Below are 21,934 nucleotides of genomic sequence, written 5' to 3' on the forward strand. Positions count from 1 at the left end.
ATAAAATGTTTTAATATTTAATTATCATAAAATAGTAACTCTTGTTTTTACAGTCAGAAAACAGTTATTAATGAAAGCATTTTTCTTTCCAAATTCATTCCTCATTCTGAAAACTTTGAAAAACAGAAATTTCAAAAATAATAGACAAGGACAACTCAATTACTTTTTTCTTATGAGATCAATGCTCTGAGACCATGGGTGTACAGTTATAATACTATTGAATTAATCCTTTAAAATATTACATCTGTCAAGGTGGTATTTGCCAAATGGTCCTGAATTTTTCATTACAATTGACATGTTGCTTCTGGTATGGTGGAGAATTATGAATGTTGAAGAACCACAAGCATTTTGTGGCTGTCAAACTTCTTAGACAGTGGCTCCGCCTACCTCTCTTCCTTGTGACTCAGCTTGTTTATGTTCTCATTTTCATTCTTTTCATGAACACCATCACTCTCTTCAGTTCTTTGAAGATCTAATCTTCCTGTACCTAGCTGTAGGAAGATGCAGAATACCAAAGGTCTTCTCCTTTAAAAAGTTTTCAGGTTCAGGTATACAGGCAGGGTGGTAATAAAATTGTCAAAAAACTAGAAGTTACAAATCTTTACAAAATCTTACCAAGGTGTTATATATAAGTCTGGGATTATGGTTTCCATTCACTTTTCAAAGTGTAACTCAAGACCTCATTGGCCTTTTGTACACTTGTCAATATTATCTTAAGGAATGCCTTAGCATCTCTCACCTAGAGAGATAGGATGGCTTCAGTAAATTCTATGAGACTCCATTAAGTGTCAGCTTTAGGTGACCCATATGCATTGTACAAAGAAGAGTTGTGCTAGGTCAATGGGATGGGATTCTGAGAGAACAAAGGAAACACCTGGAGATGTTAAGTGAGACAAGACAAATGGCACCTCCATCCCACATTGTGCTTTGCCACATTGTGCATTCAGTCCTTGTGATGCCTTGTCCAGTGGTGGTCAGCTGAGTGAATGGCACTTATTTTGTGCACAGTGTCCTCAATTCTGCAGCACTTACTGCAGAAAGAGGGGTTTTATAATTTAGGCTATCAAAACAGTAACATCATTACTTTGATTAGTTTGCTTTTTAAAAAATTTTTTATTTTATTATGTTTTATTTATTTTTAAATTGTTTTAATTAGTTACACATGACAATAGAATGCACTTTGTTACATCATATATAATGGAGTATAATTTCTCATTTTTTTGGCTATACACATTGTGTAATCGCACTGGTTGTACAGTTATATTTGTACATAGGGTAATAATGTCTGATTCATTCTACTATCCTTCCCATTCCACTACCCCCTCCCCTCCCTTTACTCACCTCTACCTAAAGTAACTATTCTTCCCTAGTGCCCCTCCCCCCCTGCCCACCGCATTATGAATCAGAAAACTTCGACTGGAACCACCATTTGACCCAACTATAACACTTCTAAGTTTATACCCAAAGGACTTAAAATGAGCATATTACAGTGATGTAGCCACATCAATGTTTATAGCAGTTTTCAATTCACAATAGCTAAACTATGGAACCAATCTAGATGCCCTTCAATCCTGGTGTGTGTGCAAGAAAGCAGTTCCTACAGATAACACTAGTTAGCTCTATCTGCAAAATGTATGAGACAGAGAAAGTCAGTATCTTTCAAGACAGTTATTTATCTGGATGCTCTGGTCAGAACCTGCTCTTATTGCTCCTTTGACTTGGCTAGCTTCTTGGGAATGGAAAGGAGCATTTCAGGGATATGGTGTTTTCCTGTCCTCCTTTACTTCAAGGATGACACATCATATGATTCCATGTGTCCCTCAGCCTAACAATAATATGTGGTCCCTTGCATTTACCACACCTGGATTCTTCATTAAAAATGGCTTCTAATCAGGTCCATTTTCTCTGGCTTTTCACCTATAGGTCACCCTGTTTGGTACGTACCAGGTGCCTTTAAAATGAATTACAGATGAAAGAAATTTTCCATTAAGAAAAAATAATATCAATTTGACCAGCAGAATCTTCACAAAAGATCCTGAATGGGGAAAATTGTGCAGTACTTAACAATGAACGATAGGTCCTTTTAATTCCAGGCTCTTGTGGCAGGGTGAAAATAATGATAAATTCCATTACTGTGTATGTCAGTCTAAGGGTTGATTGGAGAGCTTACCTTAATTCTGCACTGAAAATGCCCACTTTGAAGGAAAGATTCTATTTCCTCTGTCCTCAGCCTTTAATAACTAGTTCTGACTAAAGTTAGCTGACTTAGAAGTTCACAAGAGCACAGCTGTCTATTATCATGAAGATGGAAGAGTCAAGAAATCAGAGGATTTGGAATGCCCCCAGAGCTAGTACATTTTTGTGTGTAAGATAAAATGAGTAATTCTCTTTCCCACAGAACTCGGTTTTTCATAATATCATTTGTTCTGTTACACTAGACTACAAAAGTCTATGTCTGCAATTAAGACCAAAGAAAAAGTAAGTTAACAAGAGGAACTAAAGCCTTTTTTTCCCACGGAGGACAGTATAGGTAGCTAATGGGCAAATAGATGAATGGAAACCATCAGGGCCATTTTGCTAGAAAGTTCACCTCATTATTCATGATAATCAACCCCAATCTAAAGGGAGTAACAATTCCTATTTCTTATATCTCACCTAATTTTCTCCAGTCAATGAGTCAGAACAAACTGGCCATCAAAGAAAACATTAAGGATCCAAACTACCGAGAATCTGCATCATTTGGGGAACTCAGCTGAGCTTTTCCCATCTCAGAAAAGGTTAACATCTAGTGACATTTGAGTTAGGTGTCTCAAAATAATCCATTAGGTACTGTGTATGGATTCTTCCCAACTCCATTTGGCCCGAGTGGCACCTGAATGGTTCATTGTTTGTTAACATTGGATTTGGACATCAAAGGGTCCCATTGAGCTGCAGCACTCTCTTTTTTTTTGGGGGGGGGGGGGCTGTAATAGTCTTATATTATTGTATTTTACTACTCGTCAATCTTTGATAGACCAGCTATGGAAATAAAATAAGACCTAAGTGGACGCAATGCATTTTCATGGAAAGAGCACACTGTCAACATGACATGATGGAGAGCGATGGGGACAAGAGACACACAGGACTGGGTTAGACCCCCTCACAGCTAGAAAAGAAGATAGTTACATTTAAATAAACTAGCAAAAGAGAAATTGGGTAGCCTAATGCTCTGCTAAAAATAATTTTATTTGTCTAAAGGGAAGTGTAGATAATTGAGAACGCTGTAAGCCTCTGCCAAATAATTTTAAAATAAAAGGACAAACCACACATTTAGAAGCCAGAATGTTTTGTTTTTTAATTAAAATTCTACTTTGGAGGAAAAAATTATTCTTAATTTAAATCAATTGATTGATTAATATTTTGGTGCCAAGGATGGAACCAATGGGTGCTTAACCTTTGAGCTATATTCCCAACCCTTTTTTTTTATTATTATTATTTAGAGACAGGTTTTGCCGAGTTGCTTAGGGCCTGGTTAAGATGCAAAGGCTGATTTTGAACTTGTGATCCTCCTGCCTCAGCCTCCTGAGCTGATGGGATTACAGGTATGCACAACTGCACTCAGCAGAGAAAAAAAAAATTTTTTTTCTTTTTTTTACTAAAAATGAGTTGGAGTACCATTTACTGAAGAGACTATCTTTCCCTGGGTATGTCATCTTTCACCTTTCTTGTTGAAAGTTACTTGACTGTATATGCTGAGGTTTATTTAAAGGCCTTCTATTCTATTCCATTGTCCTGTCTTCTTTAATTATGCAGTTTAATTAAAACTGCATAATACTATTTTTATATCAGTATTATGCAGTTTTAATTATTATAACTTTGTAACATTATTTTAAATCAGGAATAGCTTTGCTTTTCTGTCTCAATTGTTTTGGTTAGTTAGTGTCTTTTGTGGTTCCATATGAATTTTAACATTGCCTTTTCTATTTTGGTGATAAATGTCATTGGAATTTTGATAAGGATTGTGTTGAATCTGTATTTCTTTTGGTAATAAAGACACTTTAACAATAGTAATCCTCCAGTTCATGAACACAGGATATATTTCAATTAATTTTTGTTTTCTTTAGCTTACTTCATCAATATTTTATACTTTCGTATGTGCAGAACATTCACTTTCTTGGTTAAATTTATTCCTAAGTATTTTATTCTTTATGAGGTAATAGTATTACCTTTGATATGTAGTTTTAGAGAAACCTTTATTATACAGAAATAAAACTGATTTTTATGTTGATTTTGTATACTACACATAAAATCATGTCATCTGCAAATATGATAGTTTTATTTCTCCTTTCTGATTGGGATACTTTTCACTTATTTATTTTTCTTTTCTGTTTGCTGTTGCTAGTACCACATAGAATAGAAGTGTCAAGAGTGGGCATTCCTTGTTCCATAACTTAGAGACAAAATTTCAGTTTCTTTCTCATTCATTGTGTTATAAGTGGTCAACATCACTTATCATCAGGGAAATGCAAATCAAAATAAAATGAGATATTACCTCACTCCAATAAAAGCAGCTATTATCAAAAATAGCAGGTGTTAATAAGGATGTAGAGAATAGGAAACTCTTGTAACTTAGTTTTATAAAAACAAAATTGGTACTACCACAATGACTATTTCTGGAGGCAATAGTTATTAACTCTTAGGAACTGAGAACAGAGAGAAGTCATTTTTGCAAATATCTTACATACTCCATTCAATATCATTCTGAGGAGCTCTCCTATTGGGAGACCTAACAAACCTAGCAGTATCATTTTTCAACACAAGAGCGCACACCGTTTCCATAAAAGCAAAGTATTCAAGGGATACAACTTTCAATTAGAGCAATCTGAAGACAACCATAGAAATGAGTATGTTTCACATTCACAAACTTAGTAAAAAATAATTTGATAAGTTGGGTGTGGTGACACACACCTGTAATTCCAGTGACTGGGGAGGCTGAGACAGGAGGATCACAAGTTTGAGGCCAGCCTCAGCAACATAGCAAGGCTCTAAGCAAGATCCTTTCTCAACAACAACAACAAAAACAATTAAAAAGAGCTGGATAGTTTGAGTTCTTCTTTTCCTATTCGTATCCCTTTAATTACTTTGGTTGGTCTAATTGCTCTGGCTAGAGTTTCAGGGATGATGTTGAATAGAAGTGGTGAAAGAGGGCATCCCTGCCTTGTTCCAGTTTTTAGGGGGAATGCTTTCAGTTTTTAATCATTGAGAATGATATTGGCCATTGGCTTAGCGTAGATGGCCTTTACAATGTTAAGGAATGTTCCCAATACCCCAATTTTTTCTAGTGTTTTGAGCATGAAGGGATGCTGTATTTTATCAAATACTTTTTCTGCATCTATCAAAATAATCATGTGATTCTTAACTTTATGTCTGTTGATATGGTGAATGACATTTATTGATTTCCCCATGTTGAACCAACCTTGCATCCCTGGGATAAAACTCACTTGATCATGGTGCACTATCTTTTTAATATGGTTTTGTATGCGATTTGCTAAAATTTTGTTGAGAATTTTTGCGTCAATGTTCATTAAGGATATTGGTCTGAAATTTTCTTTCCTCGATGTGTCTCTGTCTGGTTTAGGTATCAGGGTGATATTGGCTTCATAGAATGAGTTTGGGAGGGTTCCCTCTTCTTGTATTTCATGGAATACTTTGAGGAGTATTGGAATGAGCTTCTCTTTAAAGTTTTTATAGAACTCAGCTGAGAACCCATCTGGTCCTGGACATTTGTTTGTTGGTAGGCTTTTGATGACCTCTTATATTTCATTGCTTGAAATTGATTCAATTAAGTTGTGTATGTCCTCATTTAAGTCATTCATTTACATTGTGTATGAACTCAAACTATCCCCGTTCGCTGATTACATGATTATATATTTAGAGGAACCTGGAAATGCCACCAGGAATCTTTTAGAACTCATAAGTGAATTCAGTAAAGTAGCAGGTTATAAGATCAATGCTCATAAATCCAATGCATTTTTATACATAAGTGATGAATCTTCAGAAAGAGAAGTTGGGAATACTACCCCATTCACAATAGCCTCAAAAAAAGTAAAATACTTGGGAATCAATCTCACAAAAGAGGTGAAAGACCTCTACAATGAGAACAATACAACACTAAAGAAAGAAATTAAAGAAAACCTTAGAAGATGGAAAGATCTCCAATGTTCTTGGATAGGCAGAATTAATATTGTCAAAATGGCCATATTACCAAAAGTGCTATACAGATTCAATGCAATTCCAATTAAAATCCCAATGGTGTACCTTACAGAAATAGAGCAAGTAATTATGAAATTCATCTGGAAGAATAAGAAACCCAGAATAGCTAAAGCAATCCTCAGTAGAAAGAGTGAAGCAGGGGGTATCGCAATACCAGGTCTTCAACTCTACTACAAAGCAATAGTAACAAAAACAGCATGGTATTGGTACCAAAATAGACAGGTAGATCAATGGTACAGAATAGAGGACACAGACACAAACCTAAATAAATACAATTTTCTCATACTAGACAAAGGTGCCAAAAATATGCAATGGAGAAAAGATAGCCTCCTCAACAAATGGTGCTGGGAAAACTGAAAAACCATATGCAACAGAATGAAATTAAACTCCTATCTCTCACCCTGTACAAAACTCAACTCAAAATGGATCAAGGACCTTGGAATCAGACCAGAGACCCTGCATCTTATAGAAGAAAAAGTAGGTCCAAATCTTCAACATGTCGGCTTAGGATTAGACTTCCTTAATAGGACTCCCATAGCACAAGAAATAAGAGCAAGAATCAACAACTGAGATAGATTCAAACTTAAAAGCTTTCTCTCAGCAAAGGAAACTATCAGTAATATGAAGAGAGAGCCTACAGAGTGGGAGAAAATCTTTGCCACTCATACTTCAGATAGAGCACTAATTTCCAGAATCTATAAAGAACTCAAAAAACTCTACACCAAGAATACAAATAATCCAATCAACAAATGGGCTAAGGAAATGAACAGACACTTCACAGAAGATGTACAAGCAATCAACAGGTATATGAAAAAATGTTCACCATCTCTAGTAATAAGAGAAATGCAAATCAAAACTACCCTAAGATTCCATCTCACCCCAATTAGAATGGCAATTATCAAGAACACAAGCAACAATAGATGTTGGCGAGGATGTGGGGAAAATGGTACACTCATACATTGCTGGTGAGGTTGTGAATTAGAGCAAACACTCTGGAAAGCAGTGTAGAGATTCCTTAGAAAGTTTGGAATGGAACCACCATTTGACCCAGCTATCCCACTCCTTGGCCTATACCCAAATGACTTAAAATCAACTTACTACAGAGATATAGCCACATCAATGTTCACTGCTGCTCAATTCACCATAGTCAGATTGTGGAACCAACCTAGATGTCCTTCAATTGATGAATGGATAAAGAGACTGTGGCATATATATACAATGGAATATTACTCCGCCATAAAGAATGATAAAATTATAGCATTTGCAGGCAAATGGATGAAATTGGAGAATATCATGCGAAGTGAGACAAGCCAATCTCAAAGAACCAAAAGAGGAATGATCTCACTGATAAGCAGATGATGACATATAATGGGGGGTGGGAGGGGTTAGTGTTAGGGTTAGGGTGAGGTTTAGGGTTGGGGTTAGGGAGGGGGGCAAGAATGGAGGAAGGAAGGACTGTATAGAAGGAAAAAAGGGGTGGATGGGGAGGGGGGAAGGGGGGAAAATGGCAGAATGAATCAAACAACATTGCCCTGTGTAAAAAAAAAAAAAAAAAAAAAAAAAAAAAAAGAGCTGGAGATATGGATCAGTGGTTACATGACCTGGGTTCAATCCCCAGGGCCAAAATAAAATAGTAATGTGATGTTTTTAGACAGGGTATGCACAATTCTATTTGATGGAGTTTCTTCTTTCTATTTTCTTGTATCTCACACAATGAAGACATTTTAACTAATTGACAGAACTGCGTAGACATTTGAGTTTGTCAAATGTGCTGGTCAACTTTCTGGCATCTGTTTTCTCTTCTTGGTCTTAGCTGGGATGGCATGGAGAAGACCCAAGGAATTCTCAAACAACCCATATATTTTAGGGCCCCAGAAGTTTACAGGTGTTCAAATTATCCCAGTTCAGATTCCAGGCAGCATGGAGCAAGATCAGGCCATTCCTTCCTTTCATTCCCCAAATTCAGACTCACAAATGTGAGCAGAATAAATAGTGTTATTTTACACTATTAAGACCTGAGGTAGATTAGTACATCATGGTAGATAACTGGAGCTTCAGTTATACATGACTTTTATTATTAGCCACTTCAATTCCTTTTAAGAAGTAGATATTTCACAAGTAATTAAATAATATTGCTTTTAGTAATAATCAAAGGGAAATCCTTCAGCTGCTGAACATTGTGGCTTAATTTATAATTTTTCTTCTTTTAACAATTTATAACTTTCCATAAATTTTAAATTGGAGGAACAACTATTTTTACAAACTCCCTAAAGCTATAGATATTAAAACAAGTTTGCATAAAAGGTGAAGGGAATTTATTGAATTATGCAAGAGCATAAGCTACAGCCTCTTTGGTGCCCCTTTAGTGCTGTGTGGGGCACAAGGGACAATTGGCACTGTGTTTAACAATCCTTAGTCATAGTACTTGTTCTAAGCCATACCAAACCCATTGCGCAGCACCATCTACAGTTGAATGACAATATGTGAGTCTCTATAAATCAGCTTTTCATTCTGAAAAACGCCTTGAACATAGAGACAATTCTTTTCAGTTGGACAGTTATGGTTTTGCAACAGGAATACTGCAATTGGGGAGTCTATGCAAGTAGCTTTTCTAGCACATACAAAAATGAATAAGATATCAGCTATACTCCATGGAAAAACTGTGCTGTATCTCTTGACCATTACACTGATGAAATATTTCAGTAAATCACAGTCTTTACGCTGTCCTTGGGTCTTTTGCAATTTCAGCTGCTGCAACTGTATAATGTACATTGATTTCTGCTTGGAATTCAATGGCAAGAAAAGCTGTTTAATCATTTGACTCCTGACTGGTTAATAAAGAATCTGTCTCATTTAATAAGTTTATTTTAGATAAGACCACCATCACTGCCATGATCATGTATCCCTTTCTACTACTTTTTTTTTTTTTTTTTTTTTTTTTTTTTTTTTGTCGGGGGAAGGGGTCTGAGTGTAATAAATGGGGCTTCAAATGAGACAATGCCAGTGTTATCTTCCCTCTGTTTCTGTCACTATGATTTGCAAGGTTGTCTTACCATCCACCACTAAAAGTTCCTTAATCATTTGTCATATAAATTGTAAATACCCAGTGCCTTTCTGTGCCTCAGAAATCAGCAATAAGCAAAAGAAATTCTGTTACCCCCATTCTAAACTAAAACCTATCTCTGCTACAATTATAGAAGGCAAGCACCCTATGGATATAATTTTCCACCCAATCACATCTCATTAGCATTCAATTTTGCTAAAACCACATGACATAAAAGTCACTAATAAGCTACTGCATTTTCTAGGACATTGGCAAAAAATGAAATCAGATACAACCACATTAATGTTCTATGATGGGAGGGTGCTAATGGGATTAGAAGCAGCCAAACAGGTTAGGAGCAAACCATCTGAAAAAGTCACCCCCATTGTGAAGAGAATCAATTAGCCAAGCTCATTTGATAATAGAGGATGCTGACCAGAGGCCTGTGAAGAAAAGGGACAGAGAGGACAGGATTTAATTTGGCTAGGGAGGCATTGTGCACTTCCAAATACTACTCCAGAAAGGATCCTCTTAACTTTTCATAATACAAAGTAAACAACTTTATCATCCTCAAAACGTTATTGCCTCCCCACTGACTCTGCTTTATGGGTTGTCTAAAAATAAGTTAAACCTGCTTCTCAGTGTTTTCACCTGAGTATTAATGCAAACTTGGCATGTGGTACTAAAGTACCGAGGTCTTAGATCCATCTCTGGAGATCCAAGTCTCAAAGTTGGAAGGGATTTTTGTAGGAAGTGAGGTCCCGTGGAGGGTCCCCAACCCCCACTTAGGTCTTGCGTTCCTATCCACTGAGACTTCTTTGATCTATCCCTTTTTTGTTTTGTTTTAATTAAGCTATAGAAAAAATGGAAAAATAGCGGAGCGGCATTGTGAATAGGGTCCCCTAGAAACTTCTGACCAGTAAGGATGTGCAGGTTGTGGAGTCTGCCTATCATGTATCAGGAAGTTCCACACAGGGTAGGTTACACTGGCACCCTGCACTTGAAAGCTGAGACTTGAACTCTGAGAGGAGGATTAGGCTTTACTCTGAATCTCCAGTCATTTGAAATGGTTGTACTTGTACATGTAAACAGTTTTGAGTGCTCCAAGTTTCAAGGAAAGTCAGTTACGTTGATCTGGGATAGAGACCTGCAAACACAGGAACAAAATAATGAAACCCATCAGCAACCTAATGATTTTTTCCAGTCTTATTATATCTGTAAACACTTGCTTTGAATGAATATTTGATTTATCAGTGGCCTTTATACTAAGTAAGTTCTGGTTTGGGATCCAGACTCAGCCACTTGCTGGATGACCTTAGGGAAATTTATTTAGCCCTTCTAATTCTCAGATTTCTCTTACATACAATGGAAACAAAAGGAGTATCTCTCTCAATTATCATTCTGAAGATTAAATGAGATAAAGAATGTATATAAAGCCCATGCATGGTTCAAGGCCTCATAATCCCTTCTGTTTCTGAGTTTAAACCTCCAGAAAGAAAAAAAACAGCAGTCTCTGAGAAGTGTCAGCTGGGAACTAACTAGACATTAATAGTTAGACAACGTCTTATGTTGATTACGAACAGGAGTAAAAAAGAACAGGCTCTGCCCTTGAGTGTTGGCATTCCAGTGGGGAAGACAAATATGTAGGCAACTATTTCACACAACACATTCAGTCCTAGGTGCCTGAAGCAACACTCCTGTAGAGCACATTTAGTCCTGGCCTGATCACAGCTCCTAGAGGATAGAAGAAGGAAAAACAACAAAGCAAAACAAAACAAAACAAAGCCCAGGTTCAAGAGTTTGGTGGTGAAATTGAGTGTTTTTAACCCAGGAATTCTTTTTTGTTTGCATGTTTTGCACCACTGGGGATCAAACCCAAGGCTTCCAGCACATGCTGCACCACTGAAACATATCCCCAGCCCTGAGTGTTTCTAGATTTTCCCCCAAGTCCAGGTAGCTCAGTTAGAATGAGACAATATCTCTGAGGGTTCAGTAACCATTGTATCCTGTTTGTACCTTTGAATATGTATTAGAGCTATTTTTAAAACTGGCATTTTAATTGATTGTCTAATAAATAGCAAGTACTAGGCTAAGTCATTTACCTAGATTATTTCACTTTCATGTCACGTGTGATCAATTAGGTAGTTTTCATATTCCTTGCTTTTTTCTTTGCTTTTTTTTTTTTTTTTTTTTTTACAAGGAAACTGAAACAGAAATGTTAAGCAGCTTCTCAAGGGACGCATCATGTAGGTGACAGAATAGAAATCAGTTTGATTTCTAAATCTGTGATCTTATCCACACTGTTTTCTTTCTGCCTTTACTGTGGCTACAGCTACAGAAAGTCTTTAACATCAAAGCCTCAGACTAGCTATTTATGATGCTTGGATACCACCAAACTGAATTTCTCCGAGCTTACATATAATCATTTTAAGACGTGGCCGCTCAGGGTATGCGACCTAATAATGTTTCACTTTTTGTTAACAGTGCGGCTGCACGCGTGTGTGCAAAGGAAAACTGCAAAGTTGAGATTTTGCTGCTGTCTTTTGGGAGGTAAATTTGTGCTGCCAATTGAATCTGGGAGATGGAATGTTTTCTGAGAAATGTCAAAAAGCATTTCATATTTATGGTTTAGATGAGGAGCCGTCAGAACTCCTATAAACACATTTTGTGTTTCGCAGTCAGGTATTTACAGCTCGGTAGATTAGACACAGTGAAAAATGGCCAGATCCTCAAAAGAAGTTGCTGAAGCAACCAGTAAAAAGGGAAGAGGGTTAGTTAGGACCTGGTGTATCTGTTACAGATAGAATGGTACCATGGTGAATGCTCATGATTTGGGACTCCTGAGGCTGTCCTCCAGGGCTAGGGAGGGTCTGTGCTCACCAAGGCTCAAGCTAGCCAAGTGCACTATGGGAATGCATTATCTCCCTTAGGGATTGTGCCGGGGTTGACAATGTAATGAAGTGGGTTTCATTTAGAAAATTGATGATTTTCTCATGGTGAAAGATTCTGACTGTAGCCTTCCCTCCAAAGCAGTGAGGGTATAGTGAGGATTGGAGAGTCCAAAGAAAACAAAAGACTTTTCTACACTGTCCCTGCTACTGTTGAAGTAAACATTACTAAGCATCCTTAACAGGATTTAAGAAATGATTTGTATAGGCTGAAAATAATTTAAGAAAATTTACATATAAACAAAGAATCTGTACTAAGTATTCCCCTGGAGAAAGGGGCTGGGTAGGGAGGAACATACACAAAAATGAGTAAAAGAGAAGAATCTCTTGTCCTCAGATTTTTACTTCCCCCAAAGAAGTTAAAAGAGATAGACAAATGACTGGAATGGAGAATTGAGTCAAGAAATTGCCAGGAGGTTCTACATTCCTTGCATCTCTGCTAAGCACATTCATGTTACCTCATTTAATCTGCACAACAGCTCTCTGAGGAAGAGACTATTATCAGACTTACTTTACTGTGGAGGAAATGGAGGTTAGGGAAGTCTGCTAGCTAATCAGTGGTTGAGCCACACATCAAAATCAGTTCCCTACCCACCCTCTCTTCAATAAAGAAAAAAAAAAAAAAATACAGTGCATCGCAGGTGCCTCTAGGCTTTGATGCTGTACAGGCAAATCAGGAAGTCGAATTAGAATTTGGAGGATGATGAGATCCTCTCTCATTGAAGGAAGATGGCCTTTTGATGGCCCATGTATTTGAGGGTTGGATTTTGAATTGCAAATAGAATTTCAAAATGTGGGGAAATGAAGGAATATAGTACTGGGTGGTCTGAGGCAGCCTTCAGATAGGCTGCTCCAACAGTCTTATATCAGGCGCGAGGTATTGCGGCGAGAAAGGCTGACTTGGTTAAGACCAGAGGGATTTTCTAGCTTCTGTACCAGTGTATCAGCGTGAATATGAGGACCGTGAGGATGATAAGGAAGAGGAGGATGGAGGAGGAGTGGGAGAGGAAGAAATGAGTTTTGTTTACTTCATCTTCTCAGAGGACAATGACCTTGCGATACACTTCCTGACAGTGGTTGCTAATTCATCCTGATCCACCCATCTGCTCTGTCCTCAAGGTCCCTATGGTGACAAAGAAGTGATTGCTAATAGGGAAAGGATCACAGATTCTCATTGTGGAAGAAAAAAGCAAACTAGTTTATTGGGGGTAAGAATAGATGAACTTGGTTACCTTGAAATATGAACTGTATCAACATAGCACTCACATAAATAATCCCTTAAAAGATATTCAGAGACCTCCCCATGCCTCAAACATCAAATCACGTCCTTGTTGAAAGCTTCTCAGTGTCTATCATCATAATACATTTTTCCAGTCATCATTCTATTTTTCTGACTCTTTCACCTGTCTCTTCCCTCGCCTTGTGTGGTATACACATCCAGATTTAAACTCTTACATCGCTATTTACTACCTGTGTGATCTTCAGAAAGGTATATGACCGCCTGGATTGTGAATTTGCTCGTCAGCACTATAATAATGACACACTATCTGGGAATCTATGAGAAGTGCCTGACTTATCTATATATGCTATGTTAAAAGAAAAACTTTAAACAAATTAAATTTGACAAAGTTTATTTCAGCAAAGAATATTTCATCAATCAGAGAGCACGCAGAAAAGGTTCAGAGAGGTCTGCTCTGCAGAACCAGCAGCCAGCTTTCCTAAATCAAATAGGGAAGCAAAGTGGCAGAATTACTTGTCTAGCTATAGCTAGGTGTTTGCTTTACTTGAATATGAGCTGTTGTAAAGCCCTCCTGAGAGGTTAGTAGGTGGCTTCTGATTGGTTACGGCTAAGCTTCCTTTTACTGCTTACATTGAATTGGGTTTGGTTTGTTTACATTAGAGCTCCAGTTAAAGAAACAACCTCAGGCTAATGACCTCCTTCTTGTTTGCTTAACCACTGTCAATAAATATTTCCTTCCAGATAAGTACTATAAGGTGATCCATCCGGAGGCAATTTGTTTTATTGCCTAGATAACTCAACCCCACTCACCCATAGCTCAAGAGTTTGCTTTTTTTTACCACACCATTTTCTTACATGAACTTCATATTAAGCCATCAAAGCAAGCAGGACAGATATATGATTCCAAGGTCATCAAGTAATCCCAAGGAGACCAAATGGCTTGCGTCAGATGTCATTGCAAATGAATTCTAAAGCAGAATTGTTATTTAAGTCTCTTGATTTTTAATTTAATTGACAACTTTCTTTTTTGGAATATTCAGATGCTTCTGGGAAACATGTCCCTCATTCAAATACCTGAATATGTTTACTATTACACAGGAGATTTTGTGCACAGGAGATTTTGTAAGGAATGAACGGTTCAAGACCACTGACTCCATTTCTTTTTTTTTTTTTTTTTAGAGTTTACTATTTTATTTATTTATTTATTTTTTTTTTTTTATTGTAAACAAATGGGATACATGTTGTTTCTCTGTACATGGCACAAAGGCATACCATTTGTGTAATCATAAATTTACAAAGAGTAATGTTGTTTGATTCATTCTGTTATTTTTTCCCTTCCCCCCACCCCTCCCACCCCTCTTTACCCTCTATACAGTACTTCCTTCCTCCATACTTGCCCCCCTCCCTAACGCTAACTCTAACCCTAACACTAACCCTTCCCTCCCCCCCCATTATGTGTCATCCTCCACTTATTAGCGATATCATTCGTACCTTGGCTTTTTGAGATTGGCTTATCTCACTTAGCATGATATTCTCCAATTTCATCCATTTGCCTGCAAATGCCATAATTTTATCATTCTTTATGGCTGTGTAATATTCCATTGTATATATATACCACAGTTTCTTTATCCACTTATCAATTGAAGGGCATCTAGGTTGGTTCCACAGTCTGGCTATTGTGAATTGAGCAGCTATGAACATTGATGTGGCTGTATCTCTGTAGTATGCTGATTTTAAGTCATTTGGGTATAGGCCAAGGAGTGGGATAGCTGGGTCAAATGGAGGGTCCATTCCAAACTTTCTAAGGAATCTCTACACTGCTTTCCAGAGTGTTTACTCTAATTCGCAACCTCACCAGCAATGTATGAGTGTACCATTTTCCCCACATCTTCGCCAGCATCTATTGTTGCTCGTATTCTTGATAATCGCCATTCTAATTGGGGTGAGATGGAATCTTAGGGTGGTTTTGACTTGCATTTCTCTTATTACTAGAGATGTTGAACATTTTTCCATATGTTTGTTGATTGCTTGTACATCTTCTTCTGTGAAGTGTCTATTCATTTCCTTAGCCCATTTGTCGACTGGATTATTTGAATTCTTGGAGTAGAGTTTTTTGAGTTCTTTATAGATTCTGGAGATTAGCGCTCTATCTGAAGTATGATTGGCAAAGATATTCTCCCACTCTGTAAGCTCTTTCTTCACATTGCTGATAGTTTCCTTTGCTGAGAGAAAGCTTTTTAGTTTGAATCTATCTCAGTGGTGGATTCTAGCTTTTATTTCTTGTGCTATGGGAGTCCTGTTAAGGAAGTCTGATCCTAGACCAACAAGGTGAAGATTTGGACCTACTTTTTCTTCTATAATCTGCAGGGTCTCTGGTCTGATTCCGAGGTCCTTAATCCATTTTGAGTTTAGTTTTGTGCATGGTGAGAGATATGGGTTTAGTTTCATTCTGTTGCATATGGATTTCCAATTCTCCCAGCACCATTTGTTGAAGAGGCTATCTTTTCTCCATTGCATATTTTTGGCACCTTTGTCTAGTATGAGAAAATTGTATTTACTTGGGTTTGTGTCCGTGTCCTCTATTCTGTACCATTGATCTACCTTTCTATTTTGGTACCAATACCATGCCGTTTTTGTTACTATTGCTTTGTAGTATAGTTGAAGATCTGGTATTGCAATACCCCTTGTTTCACTCTTCCTGCTAAGGATTGCTTTAGCTATTCTGGGTTTCTTATTCTTCCAGATGAATTTCATAATTGCTTGCTCTATTTCTGTAAGGTACGTCATTGGGATTTTAATTGGAATTGCATTGAATTTGTATAGCACTTTAGGTAGTATGGCCATTTTGATAATATTAATTCTGCCTATCAAAGAACATGGAAGATCTTTCCATCTTCTAAGGTGTTCTTTAATTTCTTTCTTTAGTGTTCTGTAGTTCTCATTGTAGAGGTCTTTCACCTCTTTTGTGAGATTGATTCCCAAGTATTTTATTTTTTTCGAGGCTATTGGGAATGGGGTAGTTTTCCTAATTTCTCTTTCTGAAGATTCATCACTTATGTATAAAAATGCGTTGGATTTATGGGCATTGATCTTGTAACCTGCTACTTTACTGAAATCACTTATGAGTTCTAAGAATTTTCTGGTGGAATTTCCAGGTTCCTCTAAATATATAATCATGTCATCAGCGAACAGGGATAGTTTGAGTTCTTCTTTTCCAATTCGTATCCCTTTAATTTCTTTGGTTTGTCTAATTGCTCTGGCCAGAGTCTCAAGAACGATGTTGAATAGAAGTGGTGAAAGAGGGCATCCCTGCCTTGTTCCAGTTTTTAGGGGGAATGCATTCAGTTTTTCACCATTTAGAATGATATTAGCCATGGGCTTAGCATAGATGGCCTTTACAATGTTAAGGAATGTTCCCACTATCCCTATTTTTTCTAGTGTTTTGAGCATGAAGGGGTGCTGTATTTTATCAAATGCTTTTTCTGCATCTATTGAAATAATCATGTGATTCTTGACTTTAAGTCTATTAATATGGTGAATTACGTTTATTGATTTCCTGATGTTGAACCAACCTTGCATTCCTGGGATGAAGCCCACTTGATCATGGTGCACTATCTTTTTAATATGTTTTTGTATGCGATTTGCTAAAATTTTGTTGAGAATTTTTGCGTCGATGTTCATTAAGGATATTGGTCTGAAATTTTCTTTCCTTGATGAGTCTCTGTCTGGTTTAGGTATCAGTGTGATATTGGCTTCATAGAATGAGTTTGGGAGGGTTTCCTCCTCTTCTATTTTATGGAATACTTTGAGAAGTATTGGAATGAGCTCTTCTTTAAAGGTTTTGTAGAACTCGGCTGAGAACCCATCTGGTCCCGGACTTTTTTTGTTGGTAGGCTTTTGATGACTTCTTGTATTTCAGTACTTGAAATTGGTCTATTTAAATTGTTTATGTCCTCCTCCTTCAGTTTAGGCAATTCATATGTCTCTAGGAACCTGTTGATGTCTTCGAAATTTTCTATTTTGTTGGAGTATAGATTTTCAAAATAGCTTCTAATTATGTTTTGTATTTCAATCCTGTCTGTTGTGATATTTCCTTGTTCATTCCGAATTTTAGTGATTTGGGTTTTCTCTCGTCTTCTCTTTGTTAGTGTGGCTAAAGGTTTATCAATTTTGTTTATTTTTTCGAAGAACCAACTATTTATTTTGTCAATTTTTTGTATTGTTTCTTTTGTTTGAATTTCATTGATTTCAGCTCTGAGTCTAACTATTTCCTGTCTTCTACTACTTTTGGTGCTGTTCTGTTCCTCTTTTTCTAGGGCTTTGAGCTGTAGTGTTAGGTCGTTTATTTGTTGATTTTTACTTCTTTTATTAAATGCGCTCCATGAAATAAATTTCCCTCTAAGTACTGCTTTCATAGTGTCCCAGAGATTTTGATATGATGTTTCTTTGTTCTCATTTACCTCTAAGAATTTTTTAATTTCCTTCCTAATATCTTCTGTTATCCATTCATCATATAATAGCATATTGTTTAATCTCCAGATGTTGGAATAGTTTCTGTGTTTTACTCTTTCATTTATTTCTAACTTCAATCCATTATGATTTGACAGAATACATGGTAGTGTCTCTATCTTCTTGTATTTGCTAACATTAGCTTTGTGGCATAATATATGGTCTATTTTATAGAAGGATCCATGTGCTGCTGAGAAGAAAGTGTATTCACTCTTCGTTGGATGGTATATTCTATAAATGTCCGTTAAGTCTAAATTATTGATTGTGTTATTGAGATCTATGGTTTCTTTGTTCAATTTTTGTCTGGAAGATCTGTCCAGTGGTGAGAGAGGCGTGTTAAAATCACCTAGTATTATTGTGTTATGGTCTATTTGGTTTCTGAAATTAAGAAGGATTTGTTTGACATACATGGATGAGCCACTGTTTGGGGCATAGATGTTTATGATTGTTATATCTTGCTGATTTATGCTTCCCTTAAGCAGTATGAAATGACCTTCTTTATCCCTTCTGACTAACTTTGGCTTGAAGTCCACATTATCTGAAATGAGGATGGATACTCCAGCTTTTTTGCTGAGTCCATGCGCATGGTATGTTTTTCCCCATCCTTTCACCTTTAGTCTATGGGTATCTTTTTCTATGAGGTGAGTCTCTTGCAGGCAACATATTGTTGGATCTTTCTTTTTAATCCAATCTGCCAGTCTATGTCTTTTGATTGATGAATTCAGGCCATTAACATTCAGGGTTATTATAGAGATATGATTTGGTTTCCCGGTCATTTGGTTCATTTTTTAAATTTTATTTATTTATTTGTTTGACACAACTTGTTTCCTCCTTTATTTGACAATTCCTTTAGGATAATTCCTCCCTTTGCTGATTTGCTTCTTTGTTTTTCATCTCTTCCTCATGGAATATTTTGCTGAGAATGTTCTGTAATGCTGGCTTTCTTTTTGTAAATTCATTTAGCTTTTGTTTATCATGGAAGGATTTTATTTCATCGTCAAATTTGAAGGTAAGTTTTGCTGGGTATAAGATTCTTGGTTGGCATCCATTTTCTTTCAGGGCTTGAAAAATGTTGTTCCAGGCCCTTCTAGCTTTTAGGGTCTGGATTGAAAAGTCTGCTGATATCTGTATTGGTTTCCCCCTGAATGTAATTTGGTTCTTTTCTCTCACAGCCTTTAAAATTCTGTCTTTATTTTGTATGTTAGGTATTTTCATTATAATGTGCCTTGGTGTGGGTCTGTTGTAATTTTGTGTATTTGGAGTCCTATAAGCCTCTTGAACTTGATTTTCCATTTCATTCTTCAGATTTGGGAAATTTTCTGATATTATTTCATTGAATAAATTGTTCATTCCTTTGGCTTGTTTCTCTAGGCCTTCCTCAATCCCAATAATTCTTAAATTTGGCCTTTTCATGATAACCCATAGTTCTTGTAGATTCTGTTCATGATTTCTTACCATCTTCTCTCTTTGTTCAACTTTGTTTTCAAGGTTAAATATTTTGTCTTCAATGTCTGAGGTTCTGTCTTCCAGGTGTTCTATCCTATTGGATATGCTTTCTATGGAGTTCTTAATTTGGTTTATTGTTTCCTTCATGTCAAGGGTTTCTGTTTGTTTTTTTTTTTCAATATCTCTAACTCTTTATTGAAATGATCTTTTGCTTCCTGTATTTGCTCTTTTAACTGTTGATTGGTGCAATCATTCAATGCTTGCATTTGCTCTTTCATCTCATCGTTTGCTTCTCTGATCATTTTAATTATGTACATTCTGAACTCCCTTTCTGTCATTTCTTCTGCCATGCTGTCTTTGGGTTTTATTGATGTAACATCTAGATTTGTTTGCAGCATTTTCTTTCCTTGTTTTCTCATATTGTTCAGGTACCAGTGGACCGCTGAGATATTGCAGATTTCCTCTATTGACTTACTATGTCCCTGAAGATTTCTATATATATCCCCCCTTAGTCTTCAGTAGCCTGAAGTCTTGGAGGAAGTTGATAATGCGGTGCTCCACAAGGAAGCTGCCTCTCTAGGAGTGGTGGCCTTCAGGTGGGGTATAATCCCTGCTAGTGGGCAGAGGTGCCTCCACTTGTTGACCAATGGTCATCCAAAGGGGACCTAGGCTGCGGGCTGAGGCAAGGCCTGTTTGGGCCTGAGTCTCTAGTTTTACCGTCCTTGTGGGGAAACCTCACCCGGCAGGGAAGACTCACCCGGTGGGGAGGTCTCGCTGGTCAGTACCCTCCTAGAGGTTCCCCTCAATTTACAGCTACTGCCTGGGCTGGGCTGCCTTCCTCTGCAAAGTTCCCAGGGGCCCGGCCCTACCTCCTGGGCCTGGGAGCCTCACCCTTCGCAGATGAATCTCCTTAGGCTGCCCCTCCTCAGAGAATCTGCCCACAGGCCTGGAACCTTCGCTCCACCCTAAGCCTGTCCCTGTGCGGCTCTTCCACCCAGAAGCCTCCTAGATCCTGGGACCCTGCTCTGCACCTAATCGCCTGGCTATGCGGCCCCTCCTCTGAGCAGCCACCTGGGGCCCCGTACAATCGCTCTGAGACCCAGAGACCTGCCACACGCCTCTTCCTCCAGACAGCCGCCCAGTATTCCGGTGAGGTCACTAGGAGTCCAAGAAACTCACTGCGTGCCTCCACCTCCCACCAACCACCCGTAGCCCTGGGCAATCAATCACTCCGAGTCGAAGTGACCCTCCCCGTTCTTCCTCCTTCTCCAGATAACCCCCCGAGTGTTCAGGAGTGGTCGCTCTGAGTAGCTCTGAATCCACGTGACCCGCAGCACGGGTCCTCTGAGCAACCGCCGGGAGCTCTGGTGCAGCCACTCAAGACCAAGCGACCCACCACGCTTCTCCTCCAGGCAGCCCCCCTGTGTTCAGGCGCTGTCACTTTAAGTCCAAACAACTCACCACTCGCCTTCTCCTCTGAGCAGCCGCCTGGAGCGCTAATGCAGTCACTGCGAGTCCAAACGACCCGCCGCGCTCCTCCTCCTCCTCCTCCTACTCCTCCGGGCAGGCTCCGGGGTTCAGAAGTGGTCTGAGTCCAAACAGCTCGCCAGGCAGCCCCTCCTCTGGCAACCGCCTGTAGCTCTGGTGCAGTCACTCCAAATCCACACGGCCACGTTCCTCCTCCTCCTCCTCAGGTCAGGCCCTGGTGTCCTGAGTCCACACAGCTCTCCTCGCTGCTCCTCCCCTGGGCAGCTGCTGGAGCCCCAGTGGTTGCTCCGAGCCCCAGCGCTGTGCCGAGCGGCCTCCTTTTCGGCGCTCCCAGTTGTCCGAGTTCACTGCTCCAGCGGGGGGAGGGGCGTCTCGCCGGCAGCTCTACTTCACAAAGTTTCCTGCGTTCCGGGACCACCGTCCCATCCGGGACGCCTTCCCAATGGGTGAGAGTCACCCGGCTGCCCACTGATTCCATTTCTGACAAACATTTGCAATTATGTGACTTTGAGTAACAAAGCCTGAGTTAGTTTGCATTTAATATACTCCACACACACCATCCTACCTATCTTTTATGCTCTTATAAATTCTGATTTGCTATAGTGTTAACGTATCGAGTTCATGAGCATGACTTCTCAAGGGATAAGGTGAGATTAACCCATTTGGCTTCCACATTTGCCATTCGCCATTTGCTGGACTTCCAACAGTTCTTTTCAGCACTGTGCTGCATTTCTCAATACGAAAGTATTTGCATTCAGTCATTTGAACAAAATAACAGATCCTAAAAAACTAAGAGAAATGCTTTCGTGTAGTCCCTGAGATGTGTTTTCATTCCCATCTTGTGTTTTGTATGTAGTACAGGAAACAGTTTCTATTAAAAATGGTAAATCATAATTACCCCATAAATATGTATAATTATTATATGTTGATCAAAAATTAAAATATGTTTAAGGAGATGGAAATATTAACTATTCTTGGTTTGATCATTACATAGTGTGTACATGTATT

Source organism: Sciurus vulgaris, assembly GCF_902686455.1.
Source record: "Sciurus vulgaris genome assembly, chromosome: 11".
Taxonomy (NCBI): domain Eukaryota; kingdom Metazoa; phylum Chordata; class Mammalia; order Rodentia; family Sciuridae; genus Sciurus; species Sciurus vulgaris.